Source organism: Solanum stenotomum, chromosome 1, assembly GCF_019186545.1.
Source record: "Solanum stenotomum isolate F172 chromosome 1, ASM1918654v1, whole genome shotgun sequence".
NCBI classification, from domain to species: Eukaryota; Viridiplantae; Streptophyta; class Magnoliopsida; order Solanales; family Solanaceae; genus Solanum; species Solanum stenotomum.
Window position 1 is genome coordinate 65,693,310 of NC_064282.1, and position 14,674 is coordinate 65,707,983.

At 34.2% G+C, this 14,674-nt stretch overlaps 1 protein-coding gene across 6 annotated transcripts in view; it reads left to right on the forward strand.

The window, feature by feature from the left end:
* LOC125853694 (RGS1-HXK1-interacting protein 1) overlaps positions 1 to 14,674 on the forward strand; it is a 1,101,770-nt gene that overhangs the window by 213,153 nt on the left and 873,943 nt on the right. The window contains exon 9 of one of the 6 annotated variants that reach the window (XM_049533423.1): positions 8,259 to 8,270. The exons of the other annotated variants lie outside the window; for them this stretch is intronic. The gene's annotated coding sequence lies outside the window, so the exon portion shown is untranslated. Of the gene's footprint in view, positions 1 to 8,258; positions 8,271 to 14,674 lie in introns of those variants that run through there. 6 annotated transcript variants of the gene reach the window in all.

Below are 14,674 nucleotides of genomic sequence, written 5' to 3' on the forward strand. Positions count from 1 at the left end.
GAAATCAGCACCGGGAATGGCAAGGCGGTCTTACTCTGCTTGGCCCTCATGGCCATCTCTTGCTCGATAAAGAGTCCCAGGTTGATGCTCCTCCAGGATATGATCAACCCAAGGCAGGCTGCCATAAGGTGGCATAGGATGGACTCGTTCTGGGATGGCATAATGATGCTGCTAATAAAGCCAATCCAGAACCGAGCAACAATACTCAGATCCCTCTTCTCTATGGGGACCCCTACCTCGATCCACTTCGGAGTGGTATTAGAAATCAATGGAGCAAGCCATCCCTTTAAATCATCCAAGGACTAAGTAGTAGGCAAGCACACATATGCCATTGTAGCTCCTAGACCTCTGCCAAGTACAATATTAATGTACTCGCTACTGCACCCGACTTCCTTTCCCCAGACCATGACCGACTTAACCAGTCTGAACTCACTGGCGTACTTCTTTCTTTTAGTAACCAGATCACCATATGCTGAGTAAACTTACCGGAACCATGCAAGAATGTATGGGCCTTGGGGCCTGGTGAACTACTGAAAATGGTGGAAATGGAGGGTGTCCCTCACCCTGGAGTATCTGCCCTCAAGGCCCTCCATAGATAACAACTTCTCCTCGAGGATAGTTCGCAATCAATCAGCTTTTAGCGTGCTAAGTAGCCTGGGAGGAGGGACCACTGGTGGCACTGGAGCTACAGGGGGTGCCAGAGCTGGCATAGTGGTTGATGTTAGAGTTCTAGAGGAGTCAGTGCGAGATCTAGCACAAATCTCAGCCCGTCAAGACTGTAGTTTCTTGTCGTCATCCGGCTCAGAGAACGCGGCTTGGGAGCCCTCACTATCTGAGTGTTGTGCTTCGGAGCCTCAGTAGCGGGGCTTTTTCCCTTGCCTTGTCCTCCTTTTGGAGGCTCTTGCCTTCCCTTTTTGGGAGGGTTGGCTCTTCCTTCATTTATAGTAATGCCCAGTGCTCTTTTTCGGGGGGGGGGGGGGGNAAGATTTGTCCTTATCATATATGCAAAACATCAGAAAAAGTTAAAAATAATTCAAGCAAAATCACAGAAGAAAACAGTTGCAGAAAGACTCGTCATTCCAGTCGACGAGTCGCCGAATCTCTTTAGCGAGCTAGATCGGACTCGCCAAAAGGATTGGCTCAAAAATTCCCAAAAGAATTTTCATGTCGGTGATGGGAAGGGCCTTTAAGCGAATCGCCGACAACATTTGGCGAGCAAGGACTAGCCCGCCGAAATTTACAATGCTTTTAGGGATTATGGGCGCAGACAAAGGGAGATCAAGAAGAACTTTCGGCAAGTCGCCGAGTGCACTTGGAGAACTCAGGCTTCTCGTTGAAAGTTACAGAATCCAAATCAAGATTAAGCATGAAATTAAAGGCGATAAGGGGTGATTCAGCGAACCGCCAAGTGGTTCGACGAGCTCGACCCAGATTGTCAAACGACCCAACGTGCCTACTTTCAACCCAACTTCACAAATTCAACCCCGCAGCCCCCGAAGAAAAAATAAAAAACATACACTCCTCTAATTAAACTAAGACCCATTACACCCATTCCCCCGGGATACTCAGACTTCTCCCGGTTTGGCCAAATTTGGCCATTTGATGACTTTTGCCCTTAGGAATGACGTCAACCGCTCCATCACTGGGCAAATTACATCATTTGGCACAAATGTGGGTTACTTAGACTTCACCTGATTAGACCCAACAACATGCAAGCACAAGCTCACAATTTTAAACATTTTCAAGCACGACAATTTCGGGAATAGAAAATTAAAGGCATTATAGGCACGATATTCAAATTAAATCAAGCACACACATACACAATTATGATCAAAGAGGCCCAACACACATCACTAAGATAAAAATCAATTGCAAATGAGTCAAAATCTCTAAATAAAGAATTTGGGGTTCGAAAAACCAACCTTAGATGTCGAATATATACTTTGAAGCGCCAGGCGACAAAGATATCCAACTCCGAACACAAACTCGATGACTAAAATATGAGAAAAATAGAAGAAATATAGAATACTATAATGCGGGTGTGATTTTGGGAAGTTGAAAAGTTAAGGAAAGTGAAAGAGTTTGAAAGTTTAAACCTTTGGCCTTTAAAAACCGTCCAGTTCTCGCCCATTCAGCGCTATAAGTTTTGCTCGCCGACCCGCTCAGCGACACGCTGAGTGGGTACTTACCTCGTCGAGTTTTACCGAACCTCCAGTTAATGTGAGGGTCCAAATGGCGACTAGGTCGTGATCGCCGACCTGGTCGGCGATTTGCCAATTTGCTCTTGGGCTCGTCGATTACAGACTCCAATTTCAAATTGTCTTGAGTCCAGCGGCGGTCCAAGTCGGGCTCGCTGATCTCTTCAGCAAGTCCCCGACTGGACTTTTAGCTCGCCAACCTATTTTCAAAAACATTCCACACTTTGACCTGCACAATCAATACACCATTATTTCATATCCAAAAAGAAAGAAAATAAAAACTTGGGTTGCCTCCCAAGCAGTGCCTTAGTTAACATCGCGGCACGACGCAAGTCCACGCTCAAACCTCATTCTTGGGGTTGACCATAGTATCACTAGTCAACCCCCTTGCTATCTCGGGTTTAGATAAGATGAGATATGACCCATTTGGGTCTCCAACTACTTGATAGAGACGTAATGGGAGGTAATTGTCTGGCTAAGGGTCGACACATCTTCTTTCAAAATCTTGTCCGACCCCTGAACCTTGTTGATGATACGAGAAAGCATATCCTCATACCGGCCATCTTCTGAATCCTTTGGCTTTTGATGCTCGTGGGGAGGCACATACCTATCCTTCCCCCACCCTTCCAATTGGGATTTCGATCCATCCATTCTCTATCACGATCTCTCCAACCATCATCCCTTCTCCAACCTTGGTTACCACCCTGCCTCGGGTAGTTTGAACAATAACCACCACCTTGGTTGGCTAGGAAATTCACCTTCTCATTATACAAAGCTTCGAACTTGGCTTCTTCGGGATTCACACACACAACACCTACAAAATTGATACTTCGAGCACCAGCTCCCATGACATTTTAAAACAAAATGTCAAATTGTGTCATGATCTTAGCCATGTTCTGGTCCCTCTCTTTGTCTTTCTCTATCTTCTCCTTGGTTAATTTGAATTCAGAGAAGAGACCTGGTCTTCACGTGTCTACCATTCTCGGTTGATTGTGGTCATGTCATCCAAGAGTTGAGCTGCTATCACATAAGGTTGCTGCATCAAACCTCCAGGAGAAAGTTGGTCAGCAACACCCTTGTTTACCGAGTCAAGGCTTTGGTAAAAATACTACAGCAACACATTGTCAATCAAGCCATGAGGCCAAGTTTCATGAATTGGCTCACCTTCTAGACGCTTGAAGCTCTGAATGTTGTCCCGAAGTCTCATTATCTTTGAGGGAGGGAAAATTCACACTCGAAATGCAGTGACAAGCTCTTCCTAAGAAGTGATTGAGTATCGTGGAAATTCAGCTAGCCACTTGCACGCTTCTCCCATCAAAGAGGACAAGAACAATCTTAGTTGGACCGACTCTTGGGATATATTCTTGAAGGAGAATGGTCTGCAAACATCAACAAAATTTCTATTATGCTCATGGGGATCCTCATGAGCCAAACCACTGAACTGCCCGTCAATTGCAAGAGTTGAAGCATAGTGCTAGTAATATGGAACACCGTGTTCCCTTCAACAGGCGGCAAGTGAATGACACTAATTCCACCCATAAGATGAGGGTCATTAGCATTAGGCTCATTGACATCGTTGAGGTTGACGATGTCATCTTGGTGGCCTACTTGGCTACCATTTCTTCCGTTCACACTCATACTTCATGTTCCAAAACACAAACAAGCAAACCAAAACTAAAAATAAGTAGATTCAACTATAACTAACCAGAACAATATTCAACTTAACTAAAAATTCTCAAACAACACCACTCCTTGGCAGCGGCGCCATTTTGATTTCACTTATCAGGACACTTCATCCAATTTTAAGTGTCAACGATCGTTAGTCAGTAATATAACTCAACTAAATGAGTTGGGGTCGAATCCTAGGGGAGTGGTACGTGTTTAAGAATCAATAGGAAAGCACGAATATGCTCAAGTCAATCATAGGAATAGACATTATCGAATAGAAACATAATTCAAATTAAGGGGTGACACGAATGTCAAATAACAGCGGGGTTTTGGTTTCAACTATCAGCTACAACAATAACAAATAACACGAATTTAACAATAATGAGACAGGTTCTTGGGATGTGATTCAATTATAGGCTAATATAGACAAATGGGTAATTGCAACTGTTAGTAAATAACTGTAAATTAGTGAATAAGCTAGACTTTAGTGGGGATAAACTTTCTCTCAAACAATTTACCCGGAATCAAGTTGGTTTCTCTCGAACACCAACAAGCATGCAAATAAGAACAACCTACGCTTTAGTCCATTCACTCTCTCGAGCTGAATGTGTGGAAAAGGGTTTAGGATTCACTCTCTCGAGCTGAACCCATGATAACCCAATACCCACAAACCATCAATTCAATAATCTTGATTTTAAAATCTCTCTCTCGAGCAAGCCAAAAACACGAAGGTAGGACTGTATTTGCAACTACAATCCTTTAATTTCAACTACAATTACTGAATGAAATCACTTCTAAACAACATTTAAACTAACAATTAGCAATACCCATGAGCTAAATCAACCCATAATCACACCCCAAGAATTGGGGTTTTAGCTAGACATCATAAAAAGATAAAAATTGTTACCAAATTTTGTTTCCATCAACTGGGTTAGATTAATTTCATCTTTACAAAGGTCCAAATTAAAGAATCTCAAAGACCCACTTCCAATTTCTCAAAAATGTAAAGCTTCAATTCTTCAAAGCTAAGGAAAAGTTTTGTCTCAATACTCTCAATTCAAACTCCAAAAATTCTATATTATGAAAATGATACTAATATTCAGAAATGTATTTATAGTCGCCAAAAATATGCTACGAAGGACCATTCGGTGCAGTAAGTCAGGATCGCCGATCATCTCGGTGATCCGCCCTTTGTGTCAATTCCATCACCTTTTTGCTTTGGCCTTCAACATCCTTAAGTTCTGTAACTTTGGCTGATCCAACATTGCATCGCAGAATCGTTCGATGACACACCGACTGCTCCTTTCTCTTGCCGACTTGACTTTCTCCTTTAGGGCTTGGCACACTGGAACTTTAAGTGAGATAATAGCCATTCAGCGACTCGCCCAATGGATTAGGTGATCAACATGCCTTTTTTTCTTCGTTCTTTAAGCTGCGTTGTTCCTCTTTGCTCAGTAGTGTCCATGCTTTGTTCCTCAATCTAAATACCTGGAAATCAAAGAGTTTACATCAATTATTGGCACAAAATAAGCATTTGAGGACACTAAATCTATCCAAATAAAGCCCTAAATGAGTCCAAATCATGGACTCATCAACCACCCTACCTCAATCAAGAATACATGCCTTATCTTGTTGCACTACTATATATAAGATCATTTCAAAGATGCTCACAAATAGACTTCACAATGTTATGGAATATCTAGAGGATTCAAGTTAGGCTACTTTTGTACTTGGTAGAGTGCTAACTGATAAAGTTCTTATTAGTCATGAATTGGTCAAAGGCTATGGAAGGAAAGGCATATCACCAAGATGCATGTTTAAGATTGATATGCAGAAGGCTTATGACTCCTTGGAATGGCATTTCCGGGAGGAGGTACTAGTTGGCATGGAGGTTCCTTACAAGCTCATATCATGGTTAATGAGTTGTGTTAGGACGAAATCTTATTATATCATGATAAATGGTTGCCCTAGTCCACCTTTTCAAGCAAAGAGAGGGTTGAGACAACGAAACCCTCTATCTTTATATCTTTTTTCCTTGGTATGGAATATCTAACCAGGCTATTGAAAACTCTGAGATCCACACCAGTTTTCAAATACCATCCAAGATGCCACAAATAACAAATCATTTAGCTAAGCTTTGTTGATGATATCTTATTGTTTAGAAGAGAAGATATACAATCAACCACCCTGTTGTATGAATGCTTTCAACAATTTTCTAATGTTTTTGGACTCATAGCTAATCAGGCCAAGAGCAGTGTATACTTTGGTGGAGTTTCAGAAGCTATCAACATATGATATTGCACCATATAGGTTTCACAAAGGGATTACTTCCTTTCAGTATCTTGGTGTACCTCTGAGTTCAAAGAAATTATCAGTAGATCAATGTCAACCACTCATAGATAGGATGATGTGAATAATAACTACATGGACAGTAAAATTCATATATTATGCAGGAAGTATCCAACTGGTGAATAGTGTCTTTACAACTATGCAGGTTCTGGTCACAGATATTCCTGTTGCCTAAGCAAATATTACAAAGAGTAGAAACAATGTGCAAAAGGTTTCTTTGGAATGGTGGGGTTTAAAGCATAGGGAAGGCACTTATAGCATGGGAAACACTTTGCTGCGAAGGGTTGCTGGAGGACTTAATGTCAGAGATATATGTGTGGAATAAAGAAGCTATACTAAAGCACCTGTGGAACCACAACAACAAAAAGATAACTCTATGGATTGTTTGGGTCCATACCTTTTATCTCAAGGGTAGGGAACCATGGAATGTGATAGTTAATCAAGCCTCCTGGATTCTGAGTAAAATTCTCAAGGTAGGGCACTGGCTACAAGTGACAAAAATCATGAAGGCAGAAGAATTTAGTATTAAAGGAATGTACAAGAAGTTAAAAAGAGAATACAATAAGGTCCCAAGGAGAAGACTGACATGCAACAATCTAGGCAATCATTGGTGGATATTTGCGCTTTACTTGGCTATAATTAGAAGGCTATAAGCCAAAGATAGGCTGGGCAAATGGGGAATTATTACTGATGTTGTATGTTAATGGCCACAACATTCAATATACAACATAGAGATTCGAACTTTATATCCTGGGAACATTGTAAGAGCCGACATGGAGGACGGAGAACTTTGATTTATTCATTCTTCTCTTTAATTGTTTATTTGTATTCGTGATTTTTGGAAGATATTTTAGCTATTATTTTTAATTTTTTATGATTGACACACATAAATTTAATTTTATGAATTTTGATTGTGTTTTTGAGATAATGTGTAGCTAAATTTCATAATTAGGGTTGTGAGAGCCATAATGAATTATCAAAGTAANGGCAAATGGGGAATTATTACTGATGTTGTATGTTAGTGACCACAACATTCAATATACAACATAGAGATTCGAACTTTATATCTTGGGAACATTGTAAGAGCCGACATGGAGGATGGAGAACTTTGATTTATTCATTCTTCTCTTTTATTGTTTATTTGTATTCGTGATTTTTGGAAGATATTTTAGCTATTATTTTTAATTTTTTATGATTGACACACATAAATTTAATTTTATGAATTTTGATTGTGTTTTTGAGATAATGTGTAGCTAAATTTCATAATTAGGGTTGTGAGAGCCATAATGAATTATCAAAGTAAGTTAATGTAAGAAGTGATTCTTGAATGGTTTTCATGCATGTATTGTTTTTCTCTGCTTTGATTGCTTTTTAATGAGGATCCGCGTTAGAACTCACTTTGTTCTTACTTGATGGACTAAGGTGGTAACAAATGGGAAAATGGATTGTACAACGAAGATTTGAGGCTATATAAACCCTCGTCTAATAGCTTGAAGGGACCAAGGGATACAAATATGGGATCAAAGATAAGGGTTAGTAAAGCATACACCTATAGAAGGACCAAGTTGTGTTGTAAAATTCACTTATATAAGTGATCATCCACTTAGATGATAAATAACTTACTGATCTTGCATGTTAAGAACTGAAATAGATCACTGATACAATATTCTTGCTAAGTTATGCAATCATGGGAACACATTCATATTCGTTATTTCTAATAATTTAAAACAGATAAATATTTAGTCTAAGCTATTGTTATTCTTTTTATTTTTGTTTCAATTTAAATCTCTCTTTTTTATATAACGGCTACCGAGTTAAATTTTTGCTACTGATAATATTTTTCCACATTCTCTATGACCTTACAAACAACCGTTTATATTTCCTTTTAAGAAGTATATTTGATGTTGTCACCTTCTCACTTTTTAAATTTTTAATTTTTTAATTAGAACCACTACTTGATATGCTTATTCAAAAGTATTACTAATTATTCATTTATTGATAATTAAAGATTATGGTAAAATAGTGAGTATTTGACCGATCTTAAATGATTTAAGAATATGGTGACAATAGAAGTTATAAAATTTAAATTTAAATTATATTTCTAAATCGAACCTTAAAAAATATTGAAACATCACACGAAAACACAAAAATACATTAACCACTTGATAGACAACTTTAAAAGAAGTGATTCTATTAGAAGAAGAGAATAGGAATATAATGAGTGGAGTTGATCCATATTCCTACTACTAGTAATAGTTGTACTAGGGAACTATAGAGTAAAGCCAACTAAAATTTAAAGTCACTTTTTTGAAAAAAATAAATATATTCAAATTTAGCGAAGAAGCCAGAATTTTCATAATAGCTAAGCTTTTTTCATTTAAAAATGACAAATTTAACCTATTATTTTATTAATGACAATTGACAAGGGCAGTTTTACACCGATTACTAATAAATTTGACCATAATATATATATATATATATATATATATATATATATATATATATATATATATATATATATATATATTATCACACATGAGTTATTCACTATGTATGAAAGAATTGTGTATGAATTGTATTAACACATAAATGTGTTGATCATGGGTTGTAATTCAACAATTTGTTTAGTCAAAAATTAAAAAAAGAAAAGAAAAGAGAGGCTTAATGCATATAAGGCCCTTTAAACTTGTCCCTTTTTTTCATTTAGACACTAAAATTATAAGACTTACCGATTGAATGATTGAACTCAAGTCATAGTGTGCGTATTGAACACAATCTATTCAGCAAGTCCAAATGCTTTGTGCATGACTTTCAAATGCTCCTTATGTGGCATTATTACAAATAAGAAAATGACATATCGATAATAAAATAAAAGCATTTTTTTCTTCAACAATCTCTTCAGCAAGCCTATATTCTTTTATACATTTTTTTTATTGTTATTTTACATTTAATTTCTAGTAAAATTGGGGCGTTCCATTCTTTCAAAGGAGAGTGTACTACACAAGTTGTACTATGTTGGCATAGTCTGTCCAATAGACACATTATAGTTTGAGTTTGAGTGTTCAATCGGTAAACTTAAGCGTCTAAACGAAAAAATATGAATAGGTTTAAGGCGCCGCATATGCATTAAGCCTAAAAAAATATATAGAAAGATTATATTTTTGTCATATGCTTTGTTTTATATGATAAGAATTCAAAAAAGAAAGTTCATGGCATATTTTTAGCTAGCATTTGACCATATATTTTAAGAGTAGATTTTAATTAATCTTCAATTATTTATTTGACCATGAAATTTGACCAAATTTTAAAATTTTGTTCTTCAAACATTTTATGTTCCCCAAAACCGACTAAGATTAATTTTTTTGGATTTTGGTAACTTCCACTCAGAAAAACTTCAAAAAAAAATCTAAGAAAATTTAGGCAAGAAATTTATTTTTCTTCTAATTATATTAATTTTTGTCGTCTATAATTATAGTATCATATTAAAACATTTTCCTATTATATTGAATTTTTTAAGATTTTGATAGGTAGATTATTTCATTTCTAATTATGCTCTCACCTATTTTCCTCAATTTGATAAAGTCATTAACCATATTTGAATACTAATCTTTTTAATTTGAAAATTTTGAGTATTCTTTATTTTTATGGTTAGTGCAAGGCTATATTTAGTATCTATATAAATTTATTTCGTTACTATAATTTTAACATATAATGAAGAGATTTGTTTTCATTTATAGTATGGCAATAAATTAATTACAACATAGTAGATTTTTTTGTATAAATAAGCAACACATTTTTTGGAGAGCCTCATCAATTAACATCTCATTTTCATCTGAGTCAAGACAGAAAAAAAAAGACTCTAGGACGTCAAAAGATTCTAATGGCCAAAATAGAATATGAAGATGATCGATACTGAACATTTTCAAAGCGTTGCGCAAGTTTATACAAAAATAAAGTGATATGATTGGAAAATATGACATTGATGTGGAATAATAGTACTTTCCCCTACTAGTAATCCTTTCTTTTTTTTACAACCTACAATAGATGATGCTGTTGATCGTTTTTTTAGTCCATGGACTAAAAAAAGGATCAATAACAACATCAATTGTAGGGTGGAAAAAAGAGAAATGATTATGAGAAAATATTATTATTCCCACATCAATGTCATATTTCCCAATCTTATTGCTTGCTTTCTTGTATAAACTTGCACAACGCTTTGAAAATGTTGTGTATAGATCATCTTCGTCTTCTATTCTGGCCATCAGAATCTTTTGACGTCCTAGAGTCTTTTTTTCTGCCATAACTCTAATATGATATGTTAATTGATAAGGCTCTAGCTCCAAAAAAATGTAGTTCTTATTTTTACAAAAATATTCTTCAATATTGTAATTAATTTCTTGCCATACTACAAAATGAAAACAAATCTCCTCATTATGTTAAAATTATAGTAACAAAATATATTTATATAGATACTTAAAAAAAATATAGTCTTGCACTTACCATAATAATACAAAATAAATCAAAATTTTCAAATTAAAGAGATTAATATTCTAATTTGGTTAATGACTTTATCAAATTGAGGAAAGTAGGTGAGAACATAATTTGAAATTAAATAATCTACATATCAAAATCTTCAAAAAAATCAACATAATAGGAAAATGTTTTAATAAGCTACTATAATTGTAGACAACAAAAGTTAATAAAATGTTGCTGCTTCTTTTGCACAGGCTCCTCAAGAAAATGATAATTAAGCATACAACGGTTCCTAATACATTTGAGTTTCATGCAATGAAATAATTAAGTTTCTTAAATGTTTCTTTTTAAGTTTTAATATCTATTTTTATTTTAAAGTTGATGGTGTTATTTGAATTATTTAGTAGTGATTTCCATTTATGATATGAATTTAGTGAACTCAAAAACTCGTATTTATGTATTAATTATGAGTTCAATATTTAAATTTCTTATGGTACGTTTTAGAATTTTAATATATATGTCAATGATTCAAATAAAATGTGATTAAATTGAATCTATTTAATGATACCATCATTGTGAAGACCTTAAATCTTGGCTTTTGACTAATCAATAAAAATTAGTTTTCAGGGTTTTAATCTAATCGCACCCATATAATGTGTTCAAAATTAATTCAAATTTATTCCTACACGTTTTGGGCTATTTAGATAAATCTAAAACGGTTTTCAGGATAAAAATATCCTTAGAAAAATAAATAATCGGAGCTAGAAGGCGAAATTTAATTCGGATAGTGAGGTCCATTTTCTCTCCGTATCGTAGAAGATTATGTCAGGTTAAAGCGTCTCTAGTAGTTGAACTATAGATTGAGCCAACTAAAAGGTAAAGTCACTTTTTTGTGAAAATATTTAAATTTAACAGTGAAATCAGAATTTTCATGATGGCTAAGCTTTCGTAAATGACAATTTTAGCCTATTTTCTGAATAACGAGCACAGTTTCACCCATTACTAACAAATTTGACCATATCTTTATATATATATATATATATATATCATCACACATAAGTTGTTATATGAATAAATATGATAATTATAAAATAATTGCGTATGGATTGTATTAACATATAAATATGTTGATTATGGTTTTTAATTCAACAATTTGCTTAGTCAAAAATAAAAAAAATGGGAAAATTAGTAAAGTAGTCAAATCCCTAACATAATTAGCTAAAACATTTACATTATAAAATAATTATTAAAAATGTCATTATGTCATTATTTTAGCAAATATATTATATCCTAATATAATTAATTTACTATCCTTTTATTTCTCAAATCAGTTACCTAATTTGACTCTACTACTTAAAAGTAAAAAAAAAAAGACCCCACATTCTAATATTCTCTCTCTATATTTTTATCCTAAATCTCTCCACTCTCTCTACTGATTCCACCATTCTTATCTCCTATAATTTTTTAAGAATTCTCTTCGACTTGTATGATTTCAACATCTGACAATTCTTCGTGCAAAATGGGGTATAATATCCGATTTTGCTCTCTCCTACGTCTGATCAGGAGTCGGACTTGCTCCACAACTTCTTTGCTTATTGGGCTCAGGCGGTTTCCCTGTCAAGTTCTAGATAAACAATATCATATCATAGTAAGAGTGTATTTGGATTGTCTTAGCGTAACAATTGATATTAGAATAGTCAATGGTTCTACAAGATGAATATATATAGCTATGGGGCTCGACTTACTAGCTTTGCCTATCTGCGAATTAAACCGATTTTTACCTTTGGCTTTGGAGACATGTACACATAAAAGAAGCGAGTGAGTTTTGGTGATCATAGTTAAATACTCGATTGTGAATAGTACACAGTCTATCTCTAGATAATATCACGAGGTATCAAATTTTAACCGTAGTGAGAGGGAGAGAAAATTATCGGATGCACTACAAGAAAAAGCCTTAATTAAGACCAACATTTAAGGATGAGTCTATATTCTTGTCTCTAAAAGTATATGTATTGGCACGAGATTATATTTCGGTCCTTATTGGTATATGTTTTTGGGAAGATATTAAATCCGGTCACTAAAAAAGTTACTAACTAGTCCTAAAATGTAATTGAGGTATTATATTGAGGCTTGAGCGGGAAATTTTTCAGCCTAATGAAAACTTTTCTTTTAACAAAACTTTAGGCGCTAAAAAAAATATTCTGAAAGTAAAAAGTAAAAAACTTTATCCTCAAAATAGAAGCTTGTTCCTAAAAGTTGCCCTAGATAATCTCTTCATATCGATCACCACTACAACTAATGAATTTGCTGCCCTAATCTCAACGTTGCTCTGCCCTAATCCCAACGACATTTTTCCATTAAATTCTATGCCGCCGCTCTATGGATGGTTCAAAAAAGACTCATCTTGAATCCATTGAACTTGATGAATCAATTGTCGAATCGAAATATTTAATTGTCCATTCATTCTCAATTCTAAAAAATCAAATACAGTTTATTTACGTATTCATTATTTTGGTATTCTTCCTAATTACATATGTAAAACAAACTTTTCATTTTATTTTGCTTATTTTTTATTTACAATATCACTTTGTATACCAAATTGTTTGTATTTAGATTTGATTTCGTATTCGTCCTAATGGTATACCATCAAGTTTAGCATTTATATTTGATTTTGTATTCATTCACAATTCTAAATAACCAAAATACAGTTTAGTTATGTTATATAGGTATCCATCCTAATTGCATCAGTAAAACAAAATTTGTACTTTATGTTACTCATTTTGTATTTTCAATGTCACTTTGTATACTAGGTAGTTTGTATTTAGATTTGATTTTGTATTCATTTTGAATTCTGAATAACCAAAATACAATTTATTTACATATTCATTATATAGGTATTCTTACTAATTGCATTAGTAAAATATATTTTGTATTTTATTTGGCTCATTTTGTATTTTCAATATCACTTTGTATACCAGCTAGTTTGTATTTAGATTTGAATTTGTATTCGTCATATTAGTATACAATCAGGTTTTGAATTGTATGGTCTATCTTTTCAATTGAAATGAGTATTTATTGTGCTCAGTTTATAAAAGGAAGTTCATCCGAATACACACAATCATATTTAAAGAAGTTCATCCGAATACATTTTAGATAAAATTATATTTTAAAAAGTTCAAACAAGTAAGGATAACAAACTAAGGGAAATATTTTTACCTTTTTAAAAATATTTTCTCCCATGATTCTCTCCATTCTTTTATTAAATTTTGTATTCTTTTAAATTAAATAAATACAGCCAACATTATAATAAACCAAAATATTGACATTTTAAATAATTATGGAAAGTGTTCACAAGGGGTCCTATTAGATGCTAAAATATTGTTGTTTTGAAAATTTTCCCTAAAAAAGTTAAGATTATCTTTTCGTAGTGTGCTAGGTTATATAGGATAAAAATTCAAAAAGGAAGTTCATGGAGAATTTTTGGGAACTTACATAAGTTCCACTAGTTTAGGAGTTAATTACTTAAATACACTATAGTTTGGAATATTATTTATTTTACCAGATTTTGGTGCACTCAAATACTTCCAAATACATGTATCTCATATACATGGGGTCAAATTTAAGTGTAATTTGTTCTAGATACATAGTATCCAAGTGGATCCGCGTGTATTTGGTGCACATATATAGCAAATCTTGCTCGCCTCTCTCCCATTTCACTCGCCACTCTCTCATGTATATGGTATGCCAAATACATGTGAATCACTCAAGATACATACAAATATATGTATCTAGTGTGTATCTAGTGTGATTCACATGTGTCTGAGATACATATAAATCTCGCTCGCCTCGCTTCCCATTCTCGCTCGCCTGTCACCCTTTTTATATATCTGGTAGCAAAAATACATATATCTAAGCATAATATACGTAAACAATTCTAAATTAGTGGTAAGATATATAATATTTTGACAATATAGATAATAATAATA